Here is a 24587-nt window from a genome sequence, read left to right on the forward strand (position 1 = left end):
CCTTTTGTGTTTTGTCTAAATTCTACCTTATCAGAGATCAGGGTTGCTATTTCCATTTTATATCTGACTTGGGCTGATATAACTTTGTCCATATTTTTACTTTTCCTGAATTGTTGTGGGTGTTTCTGTTACATACATGGTCTTGGATGTTGCTCTATCAACCATGCTCTAAATCGCCTCCTTTTTATAGACGAGTTAAGTCCATTTATGTATATTAATAGGGTTAATGTGTGTTCTCAGTCCTGTCAGGTTGTCTGTGTAAATTGTCTTCCTCTATCTGTGTTCCCTATTTTTTGGTACATATTTTTGTATTTGGGGATATATATAAAGTAAAGTTTACTTTTATACCAAGTTCTTTATACTCTACCATTTGTATTATTCAGGGTCTACTCACCAGTCATTTATTTGGCCAGGGAAGATTAATACGAAGAGTCACTACCTAGTAAGAGCAGCTCACTGTAAAGCGTAGGAGAGAGCTGGATGCAGGTACAGGGCTGAGACCCGGTGTGAAGCAGGAAGGGGCCCAGAAGTAGCCTGCCTCCCCTGAAGGCCTGCTTTGGAAGAACTGGGCACAGTCCCGGTGGATATTCTGCTCCTTTGGGAGAAAATTGTAAAATTAACCACAACAAACTTGTGTATAAGTTTGAGAGAAAGAAATGGTTAGAATATTTAAACAAAAACAGCAGCCACTGACGGCACTGGGGACAGGTCTCACTCTGGAGGGGAGGAGGGTAAGGAGGCCACCAGCAAACCGGATGGGCATAGGCAGCGTGGGGCAGGCCCTGGGAGGTGTCCTGGTCCTCCAGCCGCTCCCGTCGCTGTGGGAAGAGGCTGGGGTGGAGGAGGGCCCCGGGATGCAGCATGCAGGGGGACTGTCCCCCGCTGCCTGGGCGCAGGGGGCTCTTCCCCACTGCTCATGGTCTCAGCATCTTTCTGGATGGTTCACAGGAAACATGCAGATTCCTGGCAAGAACCACAAGATGAGTTTCTCACTGAAAGTGTGTGGAAGAATCAGGCGCAAGTAGCTATTCCAGACATCACTTTCTTTCCACTCTGCTTTTACACACACACACACACACACACACACACACGCACACACGTCTTGTGTTAAGCTTCCTGAAAGTCAAAGAAGAGAAAATAAACAGATGGTTTGGAGGAGATGGAAAACTGGTATTGTTTTAATCAAAACTGTGAAGACAAAGGAACAGAAAAACCTAAAGAGAGAGCAGCACTCAAGGGCAGGAGGCAAATGCCAGCTGCCCATCTGATTTCTGCTGATAGGACGTTTTTCTTTCTTCTTTTTTTTTTTTTTCTTTTGGTACCAGAAATCGAACTCGAGTCCTCGCGCTCTTGAGACAGGCGGCTGCACCACTGAGCTAAATCCCCGGCCAATAGGATGTTTTTAAGGAAAAAAGTTTACTTTCCTTTTGTAAAGTAGTTCTCGAAATGTGCCTCTGTACGGTTGTCTGAAGGGAGGGGTTTCTGGCTGTCGCTGGGGGTGCAGTGCTTGGGGCCAGCTGCATGGGGTCAGAGGCCGATGCCTGATGATCAGAGCCCAGGGGAGTGGAGCCGGCATCCACCAGGAGCTGATGTCCCTCGTAGGCCGTGGCACAGGGACACTCTCGCAGGAAGCCTTGGAACTGGGGGCATTACAGAGAAGCCGGCACTGTCACCCCCGAGGGAGCATGCGTGTGCGGCAGACCACGCACGATGACAACGATGACAGTCTCCCTGTCACCTCCCCTGCAAGGTCCCCAACAGGAACCTCTTCCCGTCAGGCCCCCTCCCGTCAAGGAGTTTTGAACACAGACATGGTCCCTGAAGGTGAAATTTCCTGAGAGGCTTAAACCTCCACTTTAGACATGAGTGTCTCCAACAGGACAGCGTAATGGGACAGTAAAGTTGGCAGCTGCTTTGGAAGGAGGACCGCAGAATGGCCTCCTTCAGCTGGGGGACAGAGGACAAAGGTGGGGTGGAGAGGTGGCAGGAGAGGCGACACGGGCTGGGCCTTCCGTCCCCGGGCTACTGGCTGAGCATCAGTGGCCGTGGCTCTGCCCATTGTCCCTTGTCCTGCAGACGGGAAGCATCCCAAGGAGTCAGGCAGACGCTTCATCCCCGCTCAGGGGTGGGGCGCCAGGATTAGGGAGCACCCGACCTCCGAGTCCCCCTGAGTAGAGCAAACCCTTCGATGTGGCCTAGGCTCAGGCTTCCGGGCACCAACCCCACTGGGACACCTTGGCAGACAATTCACTGGTGCTGCGAAGCGAACCTAAGGGCCCATCCACAGAGCCCCCATCTCCCTCTCCCAAGACCACCACCTTGCAAGGGCAGAGCGGCTGCTGAGGTCCAAGTACACCTGTTGGACTTCTTCTTTCAGTTTGCTGAAGACGGAGAGAAATATCAGAGAGAAAAGGGAAAGAAAGCCCAGGCGGCCAGAAATCAGCCAGGTCTCCTCTGCCAGGCGTCATCCACGGACGAGGGCCCCCGCTCCCTGGCTGTGCCTTGCATTTGTCTAAAAGAAGCAAAACAGCATTGTGGGGAACTTGGGAAATGCAGAAAGGCTGTAAGGAGCCCTGGATCACACTTGCTCTTCCGGCTGTGCTCCGAGGATGGGACGGAGCCTTCTCGGTGAGCGCCATCGCCCAGGGATGTGCTCTAGGCACTAACCACAGTTTAAAATGCTCTCCAGAGTCATATTTTAGAACAGTTTCAAGCAATTTTCTCATCTGGATGTACCGAAATTAATGATCTCATCCTTGACATCTAGATATTTTGGGTGTTTTTATTTTGGCTGTAAAGAAGCCACTGAGAGGACCACAGGGCCCACTCGGGACCTTTGCAATTATTCATACCATTCTCTAATTATGCTGAGGATTCTGTGAACCGCTAGTGCTACGCGCTGAGACTTTATGTCCAAGATGTTATCACGGAGCCTCATAGCACGAGCAACTTCTTTTTAAAGGATAACGAAGGATTTTCAATAAAAATTCCAGGGGTGCCCACTAAACTTACCCTTTCTGAAAGGTGCCTTCGCTGATTTTGTACCCGTGCTGCGTGGAGCCCTCCCCAGGGACTGGCTCATCACTTGCTCTCTCCCTGGGGCCTCTGCCCCCTGGGGAGCAGACGCAGGTCCTGAACCTGCCTGGCCTCCCACTCTGGTCCCTGGGGCCTGCTCAGGAGGAGTTCGGTTCGCATGTGGCCTCCACACCCCTAGGGCACTAGGCTTCCCTGGACCCTGTGCCGGCACCCTGGGTCCTGAGCTGCTGGCTCCTAGGATGGCCCTCTCTCCAGGGGCAGCAGGAGCCTGTGGCCGTGGGAATCACCTACTTTCTGCCCACACACATCCGGGGTGCACAGCTTCGGGTTGTGTTTCCAGTCTCAGCTGCATAGATGGAACATCCTGACTTAGGCCCACGGCTCCCACTCCTGTCCTTTGTCTGCAGAAGTGGACAAGACCACAGGCGTCCAGACCACAGGGGCTTTGGGGTCCCTGCCCATGGTCCGTCATCAAGTGGATGGGACTCCAAGGCCACAGGAACTAAGCAGCACAGGCAAGGTCACCAGCAGAGCCAGAGTCTGGTTCCTGTGCGGCCACTTCCTCTCCATGTGCCCGGGGCACCTCGCTCCTGCTCCCTCTGGGCTGTGAAGTTGGCATATTCAGCTGACCCCTCCTTGCCGGGCCCTGGCTCCACACAGTCAGGGAGCGGCCACGAGTTCCCGAGGGACACCCACGGGGCGCCAAGGGCTGGGAGGAGAGCCAAGGGCCTGCAGCGCCGGGGTGAGAGCTTGGCCCGGCTGGCGGTGCAGCAGGTCCTCGCAGGGCCTGGAGGCGGCTTTGAACCATCTCTAGCCCGGCAAAGCCCAGCCGCTCTGTGGCAAGCAAACAGACCCACAGGGGCACTCGGGGCACCGTGACACATGGCCAGCTGCCCAAAATGCCCAGGGCAGAGTGCAGGCAGCCTGTGGCTGAGTGGCCTGCAGGGGCCTTGGGGATGGGCCACGAGTGGTGTCTGCTTCTCCCGCTGCACTGAGCCCCGATGGCATATCCTTCCCTGGGCTTTGCTCTTCAGCATTCTCACTCGGGTCCCATTGCAAGGCATTTGAAGCCAGTTCAGCAGCATGGACTTGATGTCCCTGACAAGGGTTTCCTACCCTAGGGCACAGCGGTGGAGCCTGCATCAGTTTCTACCCTGTTTCTCTGGTTTAACATTCCAAGTTCCTCCTCAGGACAGGAGCCATGAGAGGAGATGTGGCTTCCCACGATAAAGACCCCACAGAAGCCAAGAACCAAATTAAAAAATGGACGTTTATTTGCTCATGTGATGTGTCAAAGGCCAAAAGTTTAAGGGCGCCCCCTCCGCTTAGGGGGGAGAAGTCAGGCAGCAAGGGGGGTGCAGCCCTCGGCCTGAAGGCTTTATAATCATTCTGGAGTGATGGCGCCATTTGGTAAAGAGCAAGAACGAAGAAACCAACGACCGGCCGGGAGAAAGGAATGCGGGCATCTGATAAACTCAGAATGGTTCCTGATGCACAAATCTGCGTGGTGAAGAGAGTTCCCGGGACCACGTTCCTGGGAGCCCCCTCCTGCAGTGTCCTGGGGTTTGCTGTGTCCTCCCTGCCCACCTGGCACTCCTCCTGTGAGCCCGGGAGCCGCCCAGGGCAGGCCTGGTGTGCAGCTCTCAGTGCAGTCTCCCTGGAGCGGGTGGCAGTGGAGCAGAGCAGATGTGGCCGTGCTGGACACGCAGAGCCGAGCCGGGGACCAGGGACACGGGAGCCCCGAGTGTGGACTGCGGGCATGGGGGTGTGGACAGGATCTGGGGGGACAGAACAGCAGTGGGGTTGGACCTGGGCTCTTGGGCTGGGGATGTGGGAGTGCTGGTACGGCCAGACCAGGGACACGGGAACACAGGCAGCTGACCTGGGGACACGGGTGCCAGTGTGGACAGACTTTCCACAAAGACCAGGAAAAAGGAATTTGAAGGAGAGAAAGGTGGCTGGGTTGGCCCGGGCAAGGAGAGGGTCTCAGCTCTGTTTTTTCCTGACTTTGCCTCATCTTTAGAGCAGGCTTGGCTGGGTTTCAAACCATCAAAGCAAGATGCCGTGCAAAGCCAAGTGCACTGTGTTCCAAGCACGGGGTGTTGACCCCTGAAGCCTCACTCTGTGTTAGTAAGTGTGGTCTGTGCCTCTCGGCCCTGTATGGTGTGGGAGCTCCCTGGGGGAGAAGTGAGGGGCACAGAGGGTCTGTTCCCTGTTGGGGACACACACGCACCACAATCGCTGTCCCGTCCACTGTGCACACACAGAAGAGCCCTGGAGCTGAGCATTTCCAAGTGTCACTTGATTTAATACTTCATTACAAACGACACGTTATTGTGCATGGTTATGTAAGCTGGTAACCAGCACGCTCAGGAAACAAGTCAAGACTGAAGTATTTGTTGATGAATAGGCTTTATTTTTAGCTGAAGAGCTGGCCAAGCAGGAGGACACATGGAGGAGATTAAGGTTTAACAGGAGCCCTCTCGTCAGACAGCTGGAGAAAATGATTATGGATGCTAATAGGAATCCCAGCCTGCCTCAGAGATGTGGGGCTTTCCCGGGAAGGCCTTTTATTGTTTGTGAGTGAAGCTCTTTGGTCTTAATAATTTGAAAGGAACAAATGTGTCTTTCCACCTCCCACCCTCAAGCCAGCCCAGCTGGAGGCTCCACGGTATTCGCCAGGCTCAGGCCGCCTCAGATCTCCATTTTCTGAATTCCTGGTTATGCAGAATTCTTCCTGCTAGGACCAGAGACCAGCACGGATCAGCAAGTTCCTCCCTCCAGGACAGGGCCCAGGGCCAAAGCTGGCTCCCCTCCGGGCTGGCTACACCTGAAACGTCAGCACTTAGGTCTCTCTCCTGTTGCCCTCACGGGGACTCGGAGCCCCCATCTGCCTACGTGGGCAGGAAGTGGCTTTGCTGACTGTGTTCCAGGTCCCAGGTGCCCATAAACTACGATCCAGCTGGCCTGCCCTGGGGCGTCGGAGTACGGAGGATGGGAAAGAAGGGGACACTTTGGCTTCTGATGAGCCAGGTGGCCTCTGAGGCCCGGCCTGTCCCCCGATCCCCGTGCCCAGTGCCGCTGGTTCCCAAAGGGAGGCAGCATGGGAGAGGCACTTGGTCAGTGGCTGTGGCTGCCAGCTGGTGCACAGAGGGTGCGGGCAGCTACTCAGGCCCTTGCAGTGGGGCTGTGGGAGATGCCCATGTCCGTTCCCGCATCCTGGCACTGTTCTTCCTGCTTGGACGCGTGGCTCCGGGATGCTGCGTGGCCGGTGCTATCCGCAGAAGGGCAGACAGAAGGGCAGACGGGGGCTCCCGGAGGGGCGAGGCGCCATGGGGCCAGAGGGAGGAGGGTGTTCCAGGGGGCTTTGGGTGACTGAATGGACAGGGGCCCCCAGCCAGGAGGGAGCGTTTACACAGATGGGCCCAGCCGGCAGAGACGCAGGGGGTCTGGGCTCCCCGCGGGCCCAGGGGACAGCTCTCCCGTCGGGTGGCCTGCTGCCTCCCTGTGTGCCACAGAACAGAGTCCAACCTCTCAGGGAAGCCTTCTGGGATGGCATGTGAGGGACACAGATGCCCTGGCCAGCTGGCCTTACCACTTCCCTCCTGCAGCCTCAGGGACACCGTTGCCTGAACTTAGGCTGGCCCCCAGCTGCCATGGCCTCCCTGGCCACGCTCTCTGCAGACGGCCTGCGAGCCATTCTGCGGGAGGAATGGAGGAGCCTGGCCACAGGTTCCCATAGGCCCGCTGGGCTCTGCGTGGCTCCAGCCCGTGTGTGACCTCACGCTGGTCACCATTCCTCTCTGGGGCTGCTCCAGGCAGCGCCCTCTCCAGACATGCGCTGCACCCTCCTGTCACCGCTGGCAGTGAACACATTGGATTAGAGCCAGCCTTGGGCCAGCAGGAACTCAGCCTGGAGCCTGCGGCCGGCGTGGGGTGGGTGCCGTGGGGCTGAGTGGCCAGAAGCGCGTGTGCTGTGCATTTTATGTTTAAAAAGTCTTCCTTGCAGTGAGATCAGGGTTCTATTCTATGCTTTGTTTTAGGATTTTTAAAGTTTCGTTTTTCACTGTTAGTTAATGGACTCATTTGGAATTGATATTCTTCAGAATCATAATGATATTTTTATAAATGGTATGAAAGTATTTTTTCCTTCATATTCCAAGTGCCATCTCTGCCCCCTCCACCCTGCCCCTGTGATAGAGAAACTGCATTTTGGTCATACACCATTGGCACACAGAGAAAGCTCTGTTTCTGGTTCCATTTTTCCCTACCATCAGTTCTTCTCTCCCTATACCAACACATTCGCCTCCCCTTCTCTGCGGCTTCGGTTTCCATGGTTTCAGTTTCCCACGGTCAGCTGCGGTCTGAAACTATGAAATGGAAAGTTCTGGAGATAAGCAGTTCCTAAGTATTAAACTGAGCCATTCTGAGCAGCATGATGCAGTCTCGTGTTGCCCTGCTCGGTCTCTGCTGGTTTGTGAGTCGTCCCTCTGCCCAGGGTGTCCACGTGGTGTCCATTGCCTGCCTGTGGGTCACTCAGGAGCCATCTGGGTTATCAGAGTGACCTGTGGCATCGAAGGGTTTGAGTTCAAGTCATCCTAACTTAGCGGCCCTGAGTCCAAGAGTAGCAATGGTTTTATTCATATATCGTTGTAATTATTTGGTTTTATTATTGATTGCTGTTAATCTCATACTGTGGCTAATTTATAACATAAGCTTTGTCATATTACCTGTAAATAGGAAAGAACATAGCATGTCTAAGGTTCGGTGATGTCCACAGCCTCAGGAACGCGGCCACAGGCGGGTGTGGATATGCTACGGTCAGCCCGCGGCCAGGACAAGAGTCTGGCGGACAGGGCTTCCCTTTCGTTCTTCGCCAGAGTTGGGGCTGCTCTTGAACTTCAGCTCATCCTTGTTCTTGTTAGCTTCAGGAATAGCTCACCCATTTCCAAGGAAAAACACTCTTTGGGATTTTGGTAGGAAGTGTATTACTATGTAAATTAATTTATGGAGAATTGCTACCTTTATATCGTGCTCACCATTCATGAACATGATACTCATCCACTTAAGCACTTCTTATATCCTTCAATAGAGTGTTATGCTTTTCTTCATACACATTTTGCTAGATGTATTTCTAGTTTTATTTCTAGTTTGAGGAGCATGTTTTGACTTTTGTAATTTTTAACTGGTGGCTGCTTGTGCATAGGAAATGTTAATTTCTAAGAAAATGTTAATTTTTTTTACAGCTCTGATGTGTCGTGTTTATCTCACCTGTCTTGCTGGATAGCCACTTTCCAGAATCATGTTCGGTAGAGGCCGAACAGGCTGATGTTTGTCCTCATCCTCCAAAGGTTATAAATACCACCCCACTATTTTTCATTATGAACCATTTAAAAACCTCTGGATTCATCAGTTATTGACATTTAGCCTTTTGTATTCTCGATTATTATTTTCAAAACCACCTCAATCTAAGTTACCCACTTCATGATATTTGATCCTAAATCTTTCAGCAATTCTAGGCTAAGAATGAGGGTATTGTTTATGCAAACAGTGCTGGGAAATTTCACCTTGATAATACTGTTCTCTATTACACGGTAAATTCTCAATTTTACTGTCTCATAAGAACCTTTACAGTTGTTTTTTTTTCTTGATTCAGGATGCAATCAAGAATCATTTGTTGCGTTTAGTTGTCATTCTTCACTCTCCTTCATTTGAGAACAATTCCCTGGCTCCTAACTCCTATTTTGGCCTTTTGGGGCCTTTTTGAAGAATCCAGGCCACTTTGTATATGTGTGGTGTGGTGTCAGATTGGGTTTTTAAGGAGAACACATTAATGTGTCCCCACTTGAAATTTCTTGAAGGTTTTTTGTTAGGTGCAGACTAAAAATTACTTTCTTGCTGGGCGTGGTGCACACCTGGAATCCCAGCACTCTGGGAGGCTGAGGCAGGAGGATCACAATTCAAGCCCAGCCTGGGTAACTTAGTGACCTATGGAGACCCTGTCTCAAAAGAAAAATGCAAAAAGCTGGGGATGTAGCTCTGTGTGGAAGCCCTGGGTTCAGTCCCCAGTACTACAAAAAACGAAACCAACAACAAAAATCTTTTCATTCCTATTTTGCAAGAATACTTCTCCTTAGTTATTAAAGGATGTTTAGTGTTATCAAATAATTATTTGCATTCACTTGACCATTATGTGATTTTTAAAATTTGTTTTCATGCTGAGTTGTACTATAATACCAGATTTTCTAATGTTAAATCATCCTTGCCTTCCTGGGATACATCTAACTTGGTTGTGACTTATATTTTTTCCCCTGTATTTTAGGATTATATTTGCTAGTATTTTATTTAGGTTTTTGAGTCTGTGTTTAGTTTTAATTTTCCCTCCCATCTTATTTGTTGCGATACCCTAAAGATGTTGACCTCATGAAGAGGAATAATTACCTTCCTTTTCTAGTCCTTGGAACATATTCATTAAAATAGAAACTTTAGTAATACAGTTTTTCAAAGAAAAATTTCAAATACATTAGTTCAGAATTGTTCATTTATTCTTGCTTTTTAATCTCTACTTTTCTAATGTATTTTATTCATACTTTATTTTTGATCAACCAAAAAGAATTGAAGTTTGTTTTTTTTATAAGTACTTTATAAGGAATCAGCTTTTGATTTGTTTCTCCTTCTTCCATCTTTATTTACTATTTCAATAATTCTAACTTTTATTATTTTCTTCTTTAGTCTCTTTTTGGTTTACACTATCTACCTTTTAAAACTCTTAGCTCATTATTTTAAACTACTTCTTGTTATATATATATATATATATATATTTTTATATATATATATATTTATATATATATATATTTACTATTTTAAATTTCCTATAATATACCCTTTATCTACTGTTCACAAATTTTTGTGTAAAATTCTCTAGCTGTCATTCAGTTCTCAGTGTGTATATTCTCCATTACAATTTCTTCCAGAGCTATGAGTTATTAACAAAATGTTATTTAGTTTACAAATGTATGGTACATTTTAGCTGACTTTGAAGTTTTATTTCAAAATTCCTTGTCTACTGTATGTTTTTAAATCTTGAAAGTTTTTTAAAACTTCCTCGTGATCCCATACAATTGATCCATCAATTTACAAAACATATTATATGTGTGTTTGAAAAGAACATTCAGTCTGTATTTGTGGGAGATATAGCACTATGCTATATATAACAGTGTTTCACTGTTCTCTATTCTTCTTGATGTTTTGAAAGCTTACTTCATCTGTCAGTAGGAGAAATGCAGTAAGATTTCTTACTGATTGTGGATTCATGGTGAGATATGGGTGAACTGGGGATTACTGCTCTTCTGAGAGCATCATTACTTTTATCATTTAAATGAGCTTTTTTACCCCTAACAATACCTTTTGCCTTAAAGCCTGTCTTGTCTAATGTTTTTATAGCCCTCCAGGTTGTTTAGCATCCAACTTCGCATTTCCTATCTCTTTCCCCTCAGCCCTGTCTCCTTGTGTCTTTCACAAAGTGCATGTAACTGAGGGTCATGCAGCACTGTGCGGAATGAGCCCCTTTCAGGCTGTGGTTAAAGCAGGACTTAATCTTGCTCCGGCCTCTGTGAATGCCTTCACAGCACAGAAAGTGGATGGGTCCTCGGCTCGCTCCTGACCTCTGAGTTCCTCTGTGAAGGCCTTGTTGGAGAACTTGGAGAGGACAGCTGCGTCTTCACCAGAAGTTTGCATTCAGTTTGTCACCATCCACACCACTAAGCCCCACAGCCCTGGGTGGGGTGCTGGGGTCCTCCTCCCATCGCCGAAGGGGCTTCTTGCCTCAGAGCTGTCATGCGTGGACACAGGAGAGGACACCATGTGTCTGCTCTGAGGCCTCACAAGTGCTCCCATGGCTCCTCCTGGGGCACTCTGGTTCCTTGAGAGCTACTCACACAGTTGCTCCTCTGAGTGTCTCAGGGCTCTGTAACCCTGGCCGTGCTCTGCCCTTGCCTGTGCTTGGCCCACTCTAGGCTCGCTGCCTCCATCCATGGCCCTTGCAGTGGCTCTCAGGGGCAGGACTTATCATGTCCCGTGCTTGTGGTCTGTTTCTTGTCCACTTCTGGCCCCGTCCCTCCCCCACCTCAGCTCCATCTCAGTTATGTGGCCCACATCTGGAGCAGGGACTTCTCTGGCACCTTTACACCTGAAAATGTCTGCTGTGTAGTGTTTTTCACGTGGCAGTGCCCTCTGGCCAACAGACAGGCATCTGACCAGCCCCCCACACTACCCGGTCTTTATCGGGCTCTCCAAGGGCTGCACTTGAACCCATGCTCTTGGTCCAACCCTCTCTCTCTTCTATCTCCATGGGCTTGGGCTGCTGGAACCACAATCTTGTATGCTGTACGCTGCCAGTTCTCACTGTGTCCTGAGTGTGCCCTGGTTCAAAGCCTGGAGGCTGACTCTTCACATTTCCCCTGTGGATCTGGCAGTTTGCTTCAGATTTCATAGCCATTTATGTTGAAGTTGAAACTTCAATCTTAGAACCCATTGTAGTTTAGAAACAAAAATCCCTGCATCTTTAGAAATGTGAATCTGAGTCATTTACATTTATTGTGATTATCGATGCATTTGGATTTATTTCTTGCATGCTTTTTTGTTTTCTACTTACTATTATTGCTTTTTTCCCTCTGATTTTACTGAGAGTTTTTTTTTTTAATTTTCCTGCTCCACCATTTGAAAGCTAAGTTTTTAGTGGTTGCCTATAACTTTATAACAAGTGACTCATTTTGTATTTTTCACTTACTGTCAGCTCTCTGAACAAAGAAGACAGGAATCTGGGAGGACTTTAATTTCCCTCTGACCTTTCTATTCCTTTTCTCCCATTTTCTTAATCAGAACTTTAGTACCTGGTATTTTTCAAATAAATCTGTTTATCATCATCATCATCATTATCATCATCATCATCATCATCATCATTTTAAATAAGAAAGATCTAATTTAGCCTGCTTACTGTCTTATTGAAGTTGAATTGACTAACATGTTTTGCTTATTTCTTTGTTTAATGAATTTTGTTACACTCCCTTTTGTTTAGGGGGTTCATTTTTCTTTTCTGTTAAAGGTCATTCCTTAGTAGCTAATTCAACGATCTTTGCTAGTGGAATGCCAAATTTATCTTCATATAAGAAAAACCCCACATCCCAGGCCACACTCAACTCAGACCTCCATCTCTGAGGTGGAGTGTAGACATCGCTGTTTCATGGGGGTGCTCAGGAGATGCATGTGTACATGAGCTGGGAAACTCCTAGGGATGCTTGGTAAATGCTCTCAGTCCTTGCTTTACAGCACTAGATTTTTGTCAAATGTTTTATACTTTTATTTAAAATCCAACTTGCTTGAGAGTACACTAAGGTCCTTGGGAAAATCTGTGTTTAATTGTGTAACTGAAGAAAAATTATGAACAAGGACCAGTAAAAGATAAAGGCTAATACTATATCTGGTGTCTTTATTAAGAAAATGTCTCACATGAGTAGAAAAGAAAAAGAAGTAAATTTTCAAGACATTCAAACAGGGGCACAAACAGATCTTTGGATGCAGAAAGCTTTAATAACTCAAGTATTCAACTTTACTGGGTGTAGAGAAATGCATTCAATTAAGGTAATAATATTGTTTTTGCTCACTAAATTACAAAAAGCAAAGTGATGATCATGCTTCTTGGTGGTGAAGGTTGGGTGAGAGAAGCATCCCTTCCCTGCAGGTGGGAGCTCACTTTCCAGGGAAGTAACTCAGCAAGGCAGTAAGGACTCCAGGGACTTGCCCCCTTAGCTCTTCCTGTGTGCTGATCTTTGTATGTTACCGGTGTGAGCTGCATCTGCAAAACCATGTGCTTTATCTGTTGCCTTTTGCACATGAGTGGTTAATTAAATCACGATACATTTTGTTTACAAAGAGGTTTCTTGATGAAGACAAAAGCTCCTAAATATAGAATTTTAAACAAACGAACTCATAACAAGGCAAAATGTGCCTGTGTCAAAAGTGAGTTTTTGATGGTGAGATTGGGGGCACCATTTTTTTCGTCTCTTTATCCTTTTTTGTGCTTTCCAAATTTGCTACAATGTGATGCTGTTCCTGTAATCAGTCTACAAATTTACATGACAGGAAGCAGCGCTGGCTTTGTCTGTAGACACTGTGGGTAGGTAGCTTCCCTGACTCTTCCAGCAGACACTCACTTCCACCTGCTGTCTACACCTGTCCTGCCGCTGGCTCCCGACTCTGCCCTTGGGCTCCCCAGTCCATAACCGGTGTGTTTCTGGGTCCTTGGGCAGCTCTGGCTGTGCGGAAATTCTCTGGTCTGTATAGCAGAAATGCACTTAGTGATCGGGACTAGTGATTTTCTTGTAAAACTGCCTTTGAGGGCTCCCTGGGTCTGAAGAGCAGCAGATGCCGTTGCTTTCTGATCTGAAGCACATGCCAGTCCTGTCTAAATGCTGACCAGTGTGAGTTTGACCCCCCAGGACCATTTGCCAATGTCTGGAGACCTTGCTGGCTGTCACAGTGGGCGCGGGCTCATGTGAGCCACTGGCATCTACCAAGTGGAGGTCAGGGTGCTGCTACCCGTCAACCAATGCGCAGGGCAGCCGCGCAACAGAGTTATGTGGGTCTGGATGCCACGAGTGCTGAGAGAAAGGCCCTGGCTTAGACATAAAAGTAGTCAAAAGCTCTTGTTCATAGAACTCATAGGCTTTTATAATTGCTTCTCATTCTCTGGCACACAAAGTGCTACCAATGCCTTTTATGCCAGTGCATCACATACAAACTGATTTCTTGCAAATAACGTTCAAGCTGCAAAATATCCTTTGTTGATTAAAGAGCTCATGAAACCACCACCAACTCTGATGATTAGAGAAATGCTAGGTTTTGAGGCAAATAGCAATGGAATGACAGCCGGGGAAGTTACGTGGCTGTCCATCAGCCTTTCCTGGAGGCAGCGCTCCTCAGCCTCTGGGGGAAGGTTCTGGAAGCCCAGCCTGCAGGCCTGTGCACCCTGCTCTCCCTGCTTGGCTCATCCCAGAGGAATCATCTGAGCAGATCCTCCACGTGGCTGCAGAGCTCGCCTGAGTAGAAGATTCTCCTGCGCGGGCCAAGTGAAGACACATGTTCCGTCTTTGTTCAAAACAGTAACACATGAAAGTCTGCCTAATTTACGTCATTTTGTATTTCCGTTAGCAATTGCATCTGCGTGAAACTGTAAGCCAGCCGGAGAGGCCTTTGGCCCAGGCCTTGGCTGTGGTCCAGGGGGCAGGGAGGTGGCCGGGCAGGAACCAGAGGATCTGAGCCTCGCAAGTAGCCACCGGCCAGCCCTGCGATTTCGAGAGTCGTACCTCACCTCTCTCTGTGCCTCAGTTTCTTCATCTGTCAGGCAAGAGCTTGTGTCAGAGCCTCCTCTGGTTTCTGTGTCCTGAACACGCCAGGTTTTAAGGCATAGCCTAGAATGGATGAGATGAACACCATCAGTCAGCATCTCGGGACAGCAGAGATGATTCTTTCACCGCCATTTCCTCCCCCAGTCTGGAAATGGATTCAATATTCTTTCTACAGTTTAACAAAAGCAGTCTGACTCATGAATTAATGTGGATTTATTTGGGATGATTTTAGAAGGAAAACAAGTTCAAAGAATCGTTTGATAGGAAATGAAACCAGAAGTTACTTGCATATGGATGTTGAAAATAAATTTATAAATTGTACCAAAGAAAAATAAAAAAAATAAAAGGTATGACAAATTTCTGTTCTACCCAGTGTTTCTATAAGGGAAGAAAAGAGTTTAGAATAAAAGAGTTTTTGGGCTCTTCACATTTGGTTGTTGCATTTTTATTTAATTAATAACTGTCTTTGGCCATTTTTCATCTGGTAAAGTAACCAGGAAACAATCAGGAAAACATTACTCAACATATTGCCAATAAATTAGGACACAACAACTGAAGACATCTGAGTCTGCTTGTCCTTGATCTTTTCATGGACCATTAGGGATAATTTCCACAGGGTCCTTGCAGGTGGAGGAAAAAGCTGGAAATGCTAAAAATTTGAGTTAAATCAAGAAGGCAGAGCAGGGGATTGGTTATGCTTTGACTGAGTGACAGCACCTCCCCTTCTAGGATCAGGCTCAGATTCGTGCTCACATGGATGCCCAGGGTGCTGGCTGCCTGACTGCTGAGGTCCTTTTCAATGCCAGGGACATTATGACAGTGTGGGCCAGGCTGTGGACTGGGCCCTAGGTGCCCTGCGGCTGCTTCGGGCCTGTGGCTGGCAGAATTCTCAGACGGCCCTGGATCTGCCCTGGGTACACACCTGTGTGAATGCAGTGGGCTTCACCCCAGACTCAGCTGGGGGTGCAGCGCCCTCGGGTTTAAGGAGAGCTGGGTCTGGAGGCCAAAGGCAGAGGAAGCCAGAGAATGGAAGCTTGAAAGAGTCCACAGAAGAGACTCCCCTGATGAGGGGTCAGCTGGCGGGGCCGAGGGCTGCCTCAGGCAAGGCGGCCCTGGCTGATGCCCGGAAGGACACAGGGACCTCTGTCACTGGCTGCGAGGAACATGGAGATGGTTCTTCCCCAGCTGAACCTCTGGGTGAGAGCCGAGCCCACTGCCCCTGGTTCAGCCATGAGACCCTGTGAGAGCCCAGCGCCGCTGTCCCTGCTCCCCACCTGCACACAGGAGGTGCATACAGGGGGTGTCTGAGCTGCAGTTTGCGGTAAGTTGCTACACAACAATGGCAGCTAATTAGTGCCGGGTATGGTAGATAACTGAACACAAGTTCTGATTCCTGAGATGGTGGGAAGGTGCCACAGCCACATGCAAATGTCGTCCCCTTCCTGAGGTCCTGGTGTTGTTAGGCTGAGCAGCTCGTTCCAGTGTGTGCTCTGTTCTCCCTCACATCCTCAAGCCCACACTGTACTCGGAGGTGGGACAGCTCCGCACTAGGACGGGAGGACACTGCGTGACATTCTCAGCTTTGTGACTGCATCACAGCATGTGACGGAGTCACTTCACTTTTTTTTGGTACCAGGGATTGAACTCGGGACCTTGCGCTTGTGAGGCAGGCGACAGAACCACTGAGCTAAATCCCTGGCAGAGTCACTGCACTTTGAGATCAGTTTGCTCAGATGTCTACACACAAGTGGATTCGATGATACCTGAAGGTTTGTGATTGTCCATATCTCCCCTCCCCAGCGGGCTCTGCCTGGATGCGTTGAACAAAAGCTAAGAGCAGCTGCTTCCAACTCTGGGCAGCAGTGTTCTGGCCTGGCTCTCCCTCATCTCACACATGGTGACCTCGTATGGAGCAAAGCCAGCTGTTGTTCTAGCCAAAGAAGCAAGACCCATGATAGCTTGAAGAAGGAGGGAGAATCTCTTCAGAGCTAAGGGACCAGGGCTCGGGAGAGGAGGCTTCCTGCATGGGACTTGGACAGATGAAATGGAAAAGGCCCTGCAGGCAGGACTCGTCACTGCCCAAGACACTCTGAGGTCTTAAAAAGTCTCGGATTGAAGTGTGCTAAGGGATAGGGACAGGATACAAAGCAGGAAGCATTGGAGAATCGACAGATTCACTCCTGGTGGCTCTGTCCATCTGGCCCCCTCAGGAAATGCTCCTGCCCTGGCAGAGCACTGGTAAGCATGGGGCCATGACCTGGCCCAGACCCACAGCTGCACTTTGCCCCAGCCTCACCCGAGTGGAGCAGAAGAGGACCCAAGACAACCTCAGCCATCTGGTGCTTCATTATTGTCACATGTGGGGGTAGCTTCTCCTCCTTTCTGTTTTTGCCCTCATCTCCATTTGTAGGTGTGCAACAATATTAAGTGTGTTAATATTGTGCAACTGTCATGACCGGCACTGTCATCTTCCCAAACTGAGACTCTGTTCCCTCGACTACGAGTCCCCAGTTCCTCCCCAGGCCATGCCTGTCCCTGTGGATCCAACTCCTCTGGGGACCCTTGGGGCTGGGACCCTGCTGTCTCCTCCTGGGGCTGGCTCCTGTCACCACCAGGTAACACCCTCAGGGTGGTTCATGTCATGGCATGTGTCCAGATTCCCTTTTACCTGCAGATGGAGAAATGTTCTTTTGCTTATCAGTTCTCATGGAGGTGGACACCTGCATTGCTTCTACCATTCAGCAATCACAAGTAGTGCTGCTGAGCTTGCTGTCTTCATTTTTATTAAACATTTTTTACAAAGTGAGCAAATCTCATGTGTACAGTTCAGAGAATGTTTCCAAAGTGAACACTTCCATATGAGAGTCATCCAGATCAGGAGGTCAGCAGCACCCCTCCAGCCCCACAGGCACCCCCTCATTTCTGGGATGCCCTCCCCTAAGGCAGCTGCCTGGATTCTTTCCCCTAAAGTTACCTTTGCAAGATCCATCCCAGTGCTGCAGGACATAGTGATTTAATCCTCCTGTACTGTTGTAGGAAGAACCCCAGTTGATACAAATATCTTTACTTACTGACTCTATGGTAGGGTGGGTATTTACTTTGTATCCAGTTTGAGGCTATCCCTAAGAAAGCTGGAGTGGACATTTTTATACATGTCCCTGGTGTCTATAAGCACTGATTTCTCTGGAGTACTTACCTACGAGTACAATTGCTGGATTATGAGTAAATAGCTTCAGAGGATACTGCCAAATAGTTTTTCAAAAGTATCATTCTATTTGTGTTCCTTTCTGCAATATATAAGATCTCCCATCATTCCTGTCTTCACCAACACTTGATTTTGTTCTTCTTTTTAACTTTAGGTATTCTGGTGGCTATTTGGTATTATCTCATTGACTCAAATTTTCACTTCCCTAAAAACTAAAGAGAGTGAGCCCCTTTTCTTATTCTTATTGGCCATCTGGATACCCTCTTTTGAAGTGTATCTGTTCAAATCTCTTGCTCACTTTTTAAATTGTGTCGTATTTTTCTTCTTTCTTTATTTAGGTACTGGGGATTGAACTCAGGACCCTGCACTTGTGAGGCAGGCAGCAGAACTACTGAGCTAAATCCCCAGCTTTCTTATTTATTTATTTATTTATTTATTTATTTATTTATAAGAATTTAAAAAATATTTTCTGGATATAAGACCTTCACCAGTTTTGTGTATTTTAAATATTTTTCCCTATGTTGTGCTGTTCAGATTTTTCACTATTTTAATTATTATTATTTTTTGGTACCAGGGTTTGAACTTGGGTCCTTGCGCTTGTGCAGCAGGTGGCAAAACCACTGAGCTAAATCCCCAGCCCTATTTTAATTATTTTTTAATGAACAAAACTTGTCAATTTGAATATAGTTCAATGTAGGTTTTTCCTTTGTGGTTAGTATTATGTGTTTTGTATTCTACTTAAGAAATATTTTCCAACCACACATCTATGAATACATTCTCTTATAATATCTTCTACAGTCTTTACTGTCCAATCTCTCACATTCAGATCTGCAATCTATGTGGAATTAATTTATTTGCATGGTGTGAAGTACAGGATTATGATCTTTTTTCTCTGTGTCACTATCTATTTGACCAGTGCTATTTATTTAAAGGTAAGCCTTTGCCACTGCTATGCAGAGTTACCTTTGTCATATATCAAGTTTATGTGTATGTCTCAGTCTCTTTTGGGACTCTCTCTGTTCTGTTCCATTGGTACTTTTTAAAAAATCTTTTTTTCAGGCCAGGGATTTAGCTCAGTGGTTCTGCTGCCTGCCTCATAAGTGCAAGGTCCTAAGTTCGATCTCCGGTACAAAAAAAAAAAATCTCTTTGTCAGTGCAACTCTCTTAACCTCTACAGCTTTATTATATCTGGTAGTGTAATTCATCTAATTTTATTTTTCATCAGTGTTGTCTTGGCTATTTATGTCCCTTGGAATATCCATTGTCTCAGTCACTTTCCCCTTGCTGGGACACAATGCCTGATACAACTTAAAGAAGGAGAGATTTGTTTTGGCTCATGGCTCTTAGAGGATTCAGTCCACAGTCAGCTATCCAAGGCTGGAAGGGCAGGGTAGAAGGATCTGGTGGAGGAAAGGTGCTTACCCCATGGCAGCCAGGCAGCAGAGAGAAGGGAGGCTCTAGGGGGGGAGATGCACCCTTCCAGGCCACTCCCAGTGACCACCTCTTCTGACCAGGTTGCAGCTCCTAACAGCACTCAGATGTGAATGCATCAGTGGATGAGTCTACTAATGAGTGTAGCACTTCCATGATCCAGTCACCTTCCCAAAGCCCCTCCTCTGGACACAAATTCTTTTGGGAGACATTCTAGATCTAAATAATAACATCCACAATACCTTAAAAAATTTGGCCTAAGTGTCTCAATAAAAACCTATGGAGGTTTTGATCAGGATTGCATTGAATGTGTAGTTCAAAGAATTGACTTCTTTTACAATATTGAATCTTTTAATCCATGAACATGGTATATCTCTCCATTGATTTCAGACTTAATTATTTTTAATAATATAGAGTCCTTTAGAGGCATTTTAGGTTATTAAATGTTATGGAAAATGGTATCATTTTAATTTCTATTTTTGTGTGAAAGAGCACACTTTATTGGGAAGCAGAGAGCAAGCAGCACAGTGGCCACAGACAAGACCATCTGGTAGGCATCCTACGTGTCACACTGGAGAAGACATGCCATGTTTTGCCAATAAAAATCAACTGGAACATGGTCTCCCTCAGGGCACCTTCTCAAACCTCATCCTTCTCAGGGGTTGAGAAAAGTCCCAACCACTTGCCTGAAGGCAGCTGTGGTTCACTAGAGATACAGCCCCTCAGGGCTACCTTCCTTTTTCTTATAATGAACATTTTCTTTAGATTTCTTGAAGTCTTCATTTGTTGCTTTCATTCTACATTCTCTCAAAGCATCAGCCCAGCTTCTGTACAGACTGCCTTGATGTTAGCACCAGAGAGATCATCCTTTGCCATGATCAGGTTGTTCAGTGTCACATCATCAGTCAGCGTCATCCTGCTTGTGTAAATCTGAAAGATGCACTTCTTAGTGTTTTCATCAGGCAGGGGAACTCGATCTTCCTGTTGATGGGCCCTGGTCTGATCAGCACTGGATCCAGAGTTTCTATTTGGTATGTGGCCACGATAACCTTCATGCCTCCCCATGAATCAAATCCATCCAACTGATTCAACAGTTCCAACACTGTTCACTGATTTCTCTCTCACCTCCAGAATTTGAATCATACATTTTGGTCCCAATGGCATTGATTTCATCAGTAAACATGATGGATGGTGCATGTTCTTTGGCAACTTCAAATAATTCCCAGACAAGTTTGGGGCCATCTCCCAGGTTCTTCTGAACGAGTTCAGAGCCAACCACTCTCAAGAAGGTGGCCAAGGTTTGGTTTGCTGCTGCTTTGGTTAACAAGGTTTTACCTGTGCCAGGTGGATGGTAGAGAATGACTCCTTCAGGGAGATTTATATGCATCTCCTCATAGTATCAGGATGGGTGAGGGGAAGCCCCACAGAGACCTTATTTCCTGGATTTGGTTGTCCAACCCACCACTGTCGGCACAGGTTTCCTGGGGGCCTTTTCCACCTTCATCACCGTGACCAGAGGATCTGGGTCACCCATAAACCCCTGATCATGGAAGCACCTTGCGGCTGAGCAGGCCAGAGCAGCCTGGTTCCAGCAGATCCTCGCCCACACACGGAAGGATGCTGATGCAGTGTTCTGAGCCCACAGATGCAGACACAATGCGATGATTGTCATCAATGGTCTCTTCCAAGGTTCCTACCAACCTTTGGCCCCCTTTGACCTCTCCTCCTCTTGCTTTTCTTCTAATGGTTTCACTTGTTCCTGATTTCTTTTTTTCTTTTCTTTTCTTTTTTGTGTGGTGTTGGGGATCAAACTCAGGACCTTGAGCTTGCTTTTGAGGCTGACACAGTGCCACTGAGCTAAACCCTGGCCCAATTTGTTCCTGATTTCTAATAAATTCTTCCTCCATGAGAAGATAGTCTTTAAAAAAAATTTATTTTATTGGTACATTTCAGGTATACAATATGACATTCATCATTGGAAATTTGTACCTTTACATAATCTCTCTTGGTTCTTATTTTTTCCCCATTCCCCTGCCCTCCCTTCAACCCCTCCATCCCTCCCTATTTGCAAAGACTTTGTTTCCATTTTTTCCTTTTCTCATATTAATTCCATTCCCTTCTTTCCTTTCCCCTACCCCTCCCACTTCCACTTCCCCTTTTGGCCCTTTTCTTCCTATTCCACATTATCTATTATACTGTTTATTCCTTATTTACACTTTCAATTTCTCATACTAGAGAAACTATTCAGTATTGACACATGTGTGCCCTATTTATTTCACTTAAGAGTATCACCTCAATGTACATCCATTTAGCTATAAATGTCTCTAATTTCTCATTTTTTATGGCCGAGTAGTACTCCATTTTATTTTTTAAAACCCCACATTTTCTTTATCCACTCTCCAGTTGATGGGCAATTGGGCTGCTTCCAAGTTTTAGCTATTACAAACTGTGCTGCTATGAACATGGGTGTACATATATCACTGTGAAATGATTCTTTTAGTTATTTGGGGAAGATACCCAGCAGGTGAATAGCTGGGTCAAATGGGACTTCCAGTCCTAGCTCTTTGAGGTATCTCCATACTGATTTCCACAGTGGTTGCACAGTCTACACTCCCATCAGCAGTGGAGCAGTGTTCCTCTTTCCTCACAGCCCTGTTAGCATGTTATTGGTTGATTTCATGATAGCAGCAATTCTTTCTAGAGTGAGGTAGAATCTCAGCATTGTTTTCATTTGCATCTCTTGAATGACCAGTGATGTTGAACATTTTTTCATATGTTTATTTGCTATTTCTACTTCTATGTCTGAGAAATGTCTGTTCATTTCAGATGCCCATTTTTGGATTGGGTCTTTAAATTTGGGAGGTCTGATTTTTTAAAGTTCTTTATAGATTCGAGATAGTAGACCTTTGTCTGAGGAACAGTCTGAGGAAAATTTTTTCCCACATTGTGGGTTGTCTTTTCACACTATTGGTTGTTTCTCATGCTGTGCAGAAGCTTTTTAATAAGAGATCCCACTTGTTGATTGTTTGTGCTAGTTCACAGGCAACTGAGGTTTTGTTTGTAAAATCTTGTCTTACACCAATGTCTTCAAGAGTTCTACCTAACCTCTGTTCCAGCCAGTTCAGCATTTCTATTTTAATATTTAGATTTTTAATCCATTTCGATTTTAGTTTAGTGCATGGTGAGAGATATAGGTCTAGTTGTAGTCTTTGGCAAGTTGAAACCCAATTTCTCCAGCACTGTTTATTAAAGAGGCTATCTTTTCTCTAGTGAGGGTGTTTGACTCCTTTGTCAAAGATGAGGTGCCTGAGTGTGTCTGGAGTTGTTTCTGCATCTTCTAATCTGTTCCACTGGTCCTCAGGTCTGTTTCTTTGCCAGTACCATGCTGTTTTTATCACAGTAGCTTTGTAGTATAGTTTCAAGTTGGGGGTTGTGATACCCCTTGCCATGTCTCTGTTACCTAGAATTACTTTTACTATTCTGGGTCTCTTCTTGTTCAAAATGAATTTTTGTATTGTTTTCTCAAGGTCTGTGAAGTATGCTGCTGGGATTTCAATTGGGGTTGCATTGAATCTATATAGCAGTCTTGGAAGTATGGCCATTTTCATTATGTCTATCCTTCCTACCCAGGAGCAAGGGATGTTTTTCCATTTTCTGATATCATCTTCAATCTCTCTTTTCAGACTGCTATAGTTTCCAGAAAAGAGGTCTCTGATTTCTTTTGATGGGTTGATTCCTAGGTATTTCAGTATTTTCAATGCTATTGTGAAAGGAATTGTTTGCCCTATTTCTCTCTCAGTGAGTCTGTTATTCATGTAGAGGAAAGCTATTGTTTTTTGTTTGTTGACCTTGAATCCAGCTACTTTACTGAATTTGGTTATTAAGTCTAGAAGACTTTTGGTGGAATTCTTGGGGTCCTCTATATAGAGTATCATGTCATCTGCAAATAATGACAATTTGACTTCTTCATTTCCTATCTTTATTCCTTTTATTTTTTTCTCTTGTCTAATTGCTGTGGCTAATGTTTCCAAAACTATATTGAACAGGAGTGGTGATAGTGGACATCCTTGTCTTGTTCCTGATTTGAGTGTGAAGGATTCAGTTTTGGACCATTTAGTATGATACTGGGTGTTGGATTTTCATAGATGGCTTTTATCAGATTGAGGTAGAGACAGTCTATTCCAATTTTTGTAGGGTTTTTATCATAAATGCGTGTTGGATTTTGTCAAATGCTTTTTCTGCATCTATTGAGATGATCATATGGTTTTTGACCTTGGCTCTATTGATATAGTGTATTACATTGATTGATTTGGGTATGTTGAACCATTCCTGCATCCCTGGGATGAATCCCACATGGTCAGGGTGTATGATCTTCTTGATGATCTTCTGCATTCTATTTGCCAGTATCTTATTAAGGATTTTTGCATCTATCTTCATGAGTGAGATTGGCCTATAGTTCTCTTTTTTGTTTGGGTCTGTTTCTGCTTTGGGGATCAAGGTGATGCTTGCTTCCAGGAATGAATTCGGGAGTATGGATTCCCTTTCAATTTCATTGAGGAGTTTAAACAGTAGTGGCAGTAGTTCCTCTCTAAATGTCTTGTAGAATTCAGCAGTGAAGCCATCAGGACCTGGGCTTTTCTTAGTTGGTACGTTTTTAATTATATTTTCAATTTCATTGATGGATATTGGGTCATTTAGAATTTTTAGGTCTTCTTTGTTCAACTGTAGTAATACTTCTGTAGGAATCTGTCCATTTCTTCTGTGTTTTCCATCTTATTGGCATATAGGTTCTCGAAGAAGGTATTAATGATCCTCTGGATTTCTGCTGGGTCCATTTTAATTTCATCCTTTTCATTCCTAATTGCATGGGTTTGGGCCTTTTCTTTCCTTTTTCTGAGAAGGTTGGCTAAGGGTTTGTCAATTTTGTTGATTCTTTCAAAGAACCAACTCTTGGCTTCATTGATTTTTTGTATCATTCTCTTAGTCTCCATTGCATTGATTTCTGCTCTGATCTTTGTAATTTCCTCCCTTCTATGGGGTTTGGGTTTGTCCTGTTCTTCTTTTTCTAGAAGCTTGAGGTTCAACATCAGGTTGTTTAATTGGGCTCACTCTGTTTTCCTAACATGAGTATTCACTGCTATAAATTTCCCTCATAAGACTGCTTTCATTGTGTCCCATAGATTCCGATATATTTTATTGTCATTGTCATTTAATTGAAGGAACCATCTGATTTCTTCTTTCATTTCCTCTGTGACCCATTGGTTATTCAGAAGTGTATTGTTTAATTTCCATGTGTTTATGAAGTTTTTGCACTTTTTTTTGCTATTGATCTCCAATTTCATCGCACTATGGTCTGATAATATACAGGGGATAACTTCAATTCCTTTGCACTTACCTAAATATGTTCTATGAGTGGGTATCTTGTTTATTTTGGAGAACTACCCATGTGCAGCTGAAAAGAATGTGTATTCTGATTTTGTGGGGTGGAACACTCTGTAAACATCTGTTAA

The 24587-nt window shown here is 46.0% G+C and overlaps 1 pseudogene; it reads right to left on the reverse strand.

Annotated features, from left to right (window-relative positions):
- Positions 1–19718: 19718 nt before the first annotated feature.
- Positions 19719–24587, reverse strand: part of LOC101702309 (26S proteasome regulatory subunit 4 pseudogene) — a 31155-nt pseudogene continuing 26286 nt past the window's right edge.

This window comes from Heterocephalus glaber, unplaced genomic scaffold (genome assembly GCF_053883595.1).
Source record: "Heterocephalus glaber isolate CG9 unplaced genomic scaffold, H.glaber_assembly_v1.0 deba00001004, whole genome shotgun sequence".
Classification (NCBI taxonomy): domain Eukaryota; kingdom Metazoa; phylum Chordata; class Mammalia; order Rodentia; family Bathyergidae; genus Heterocephalus; species Heterocephalus glaber.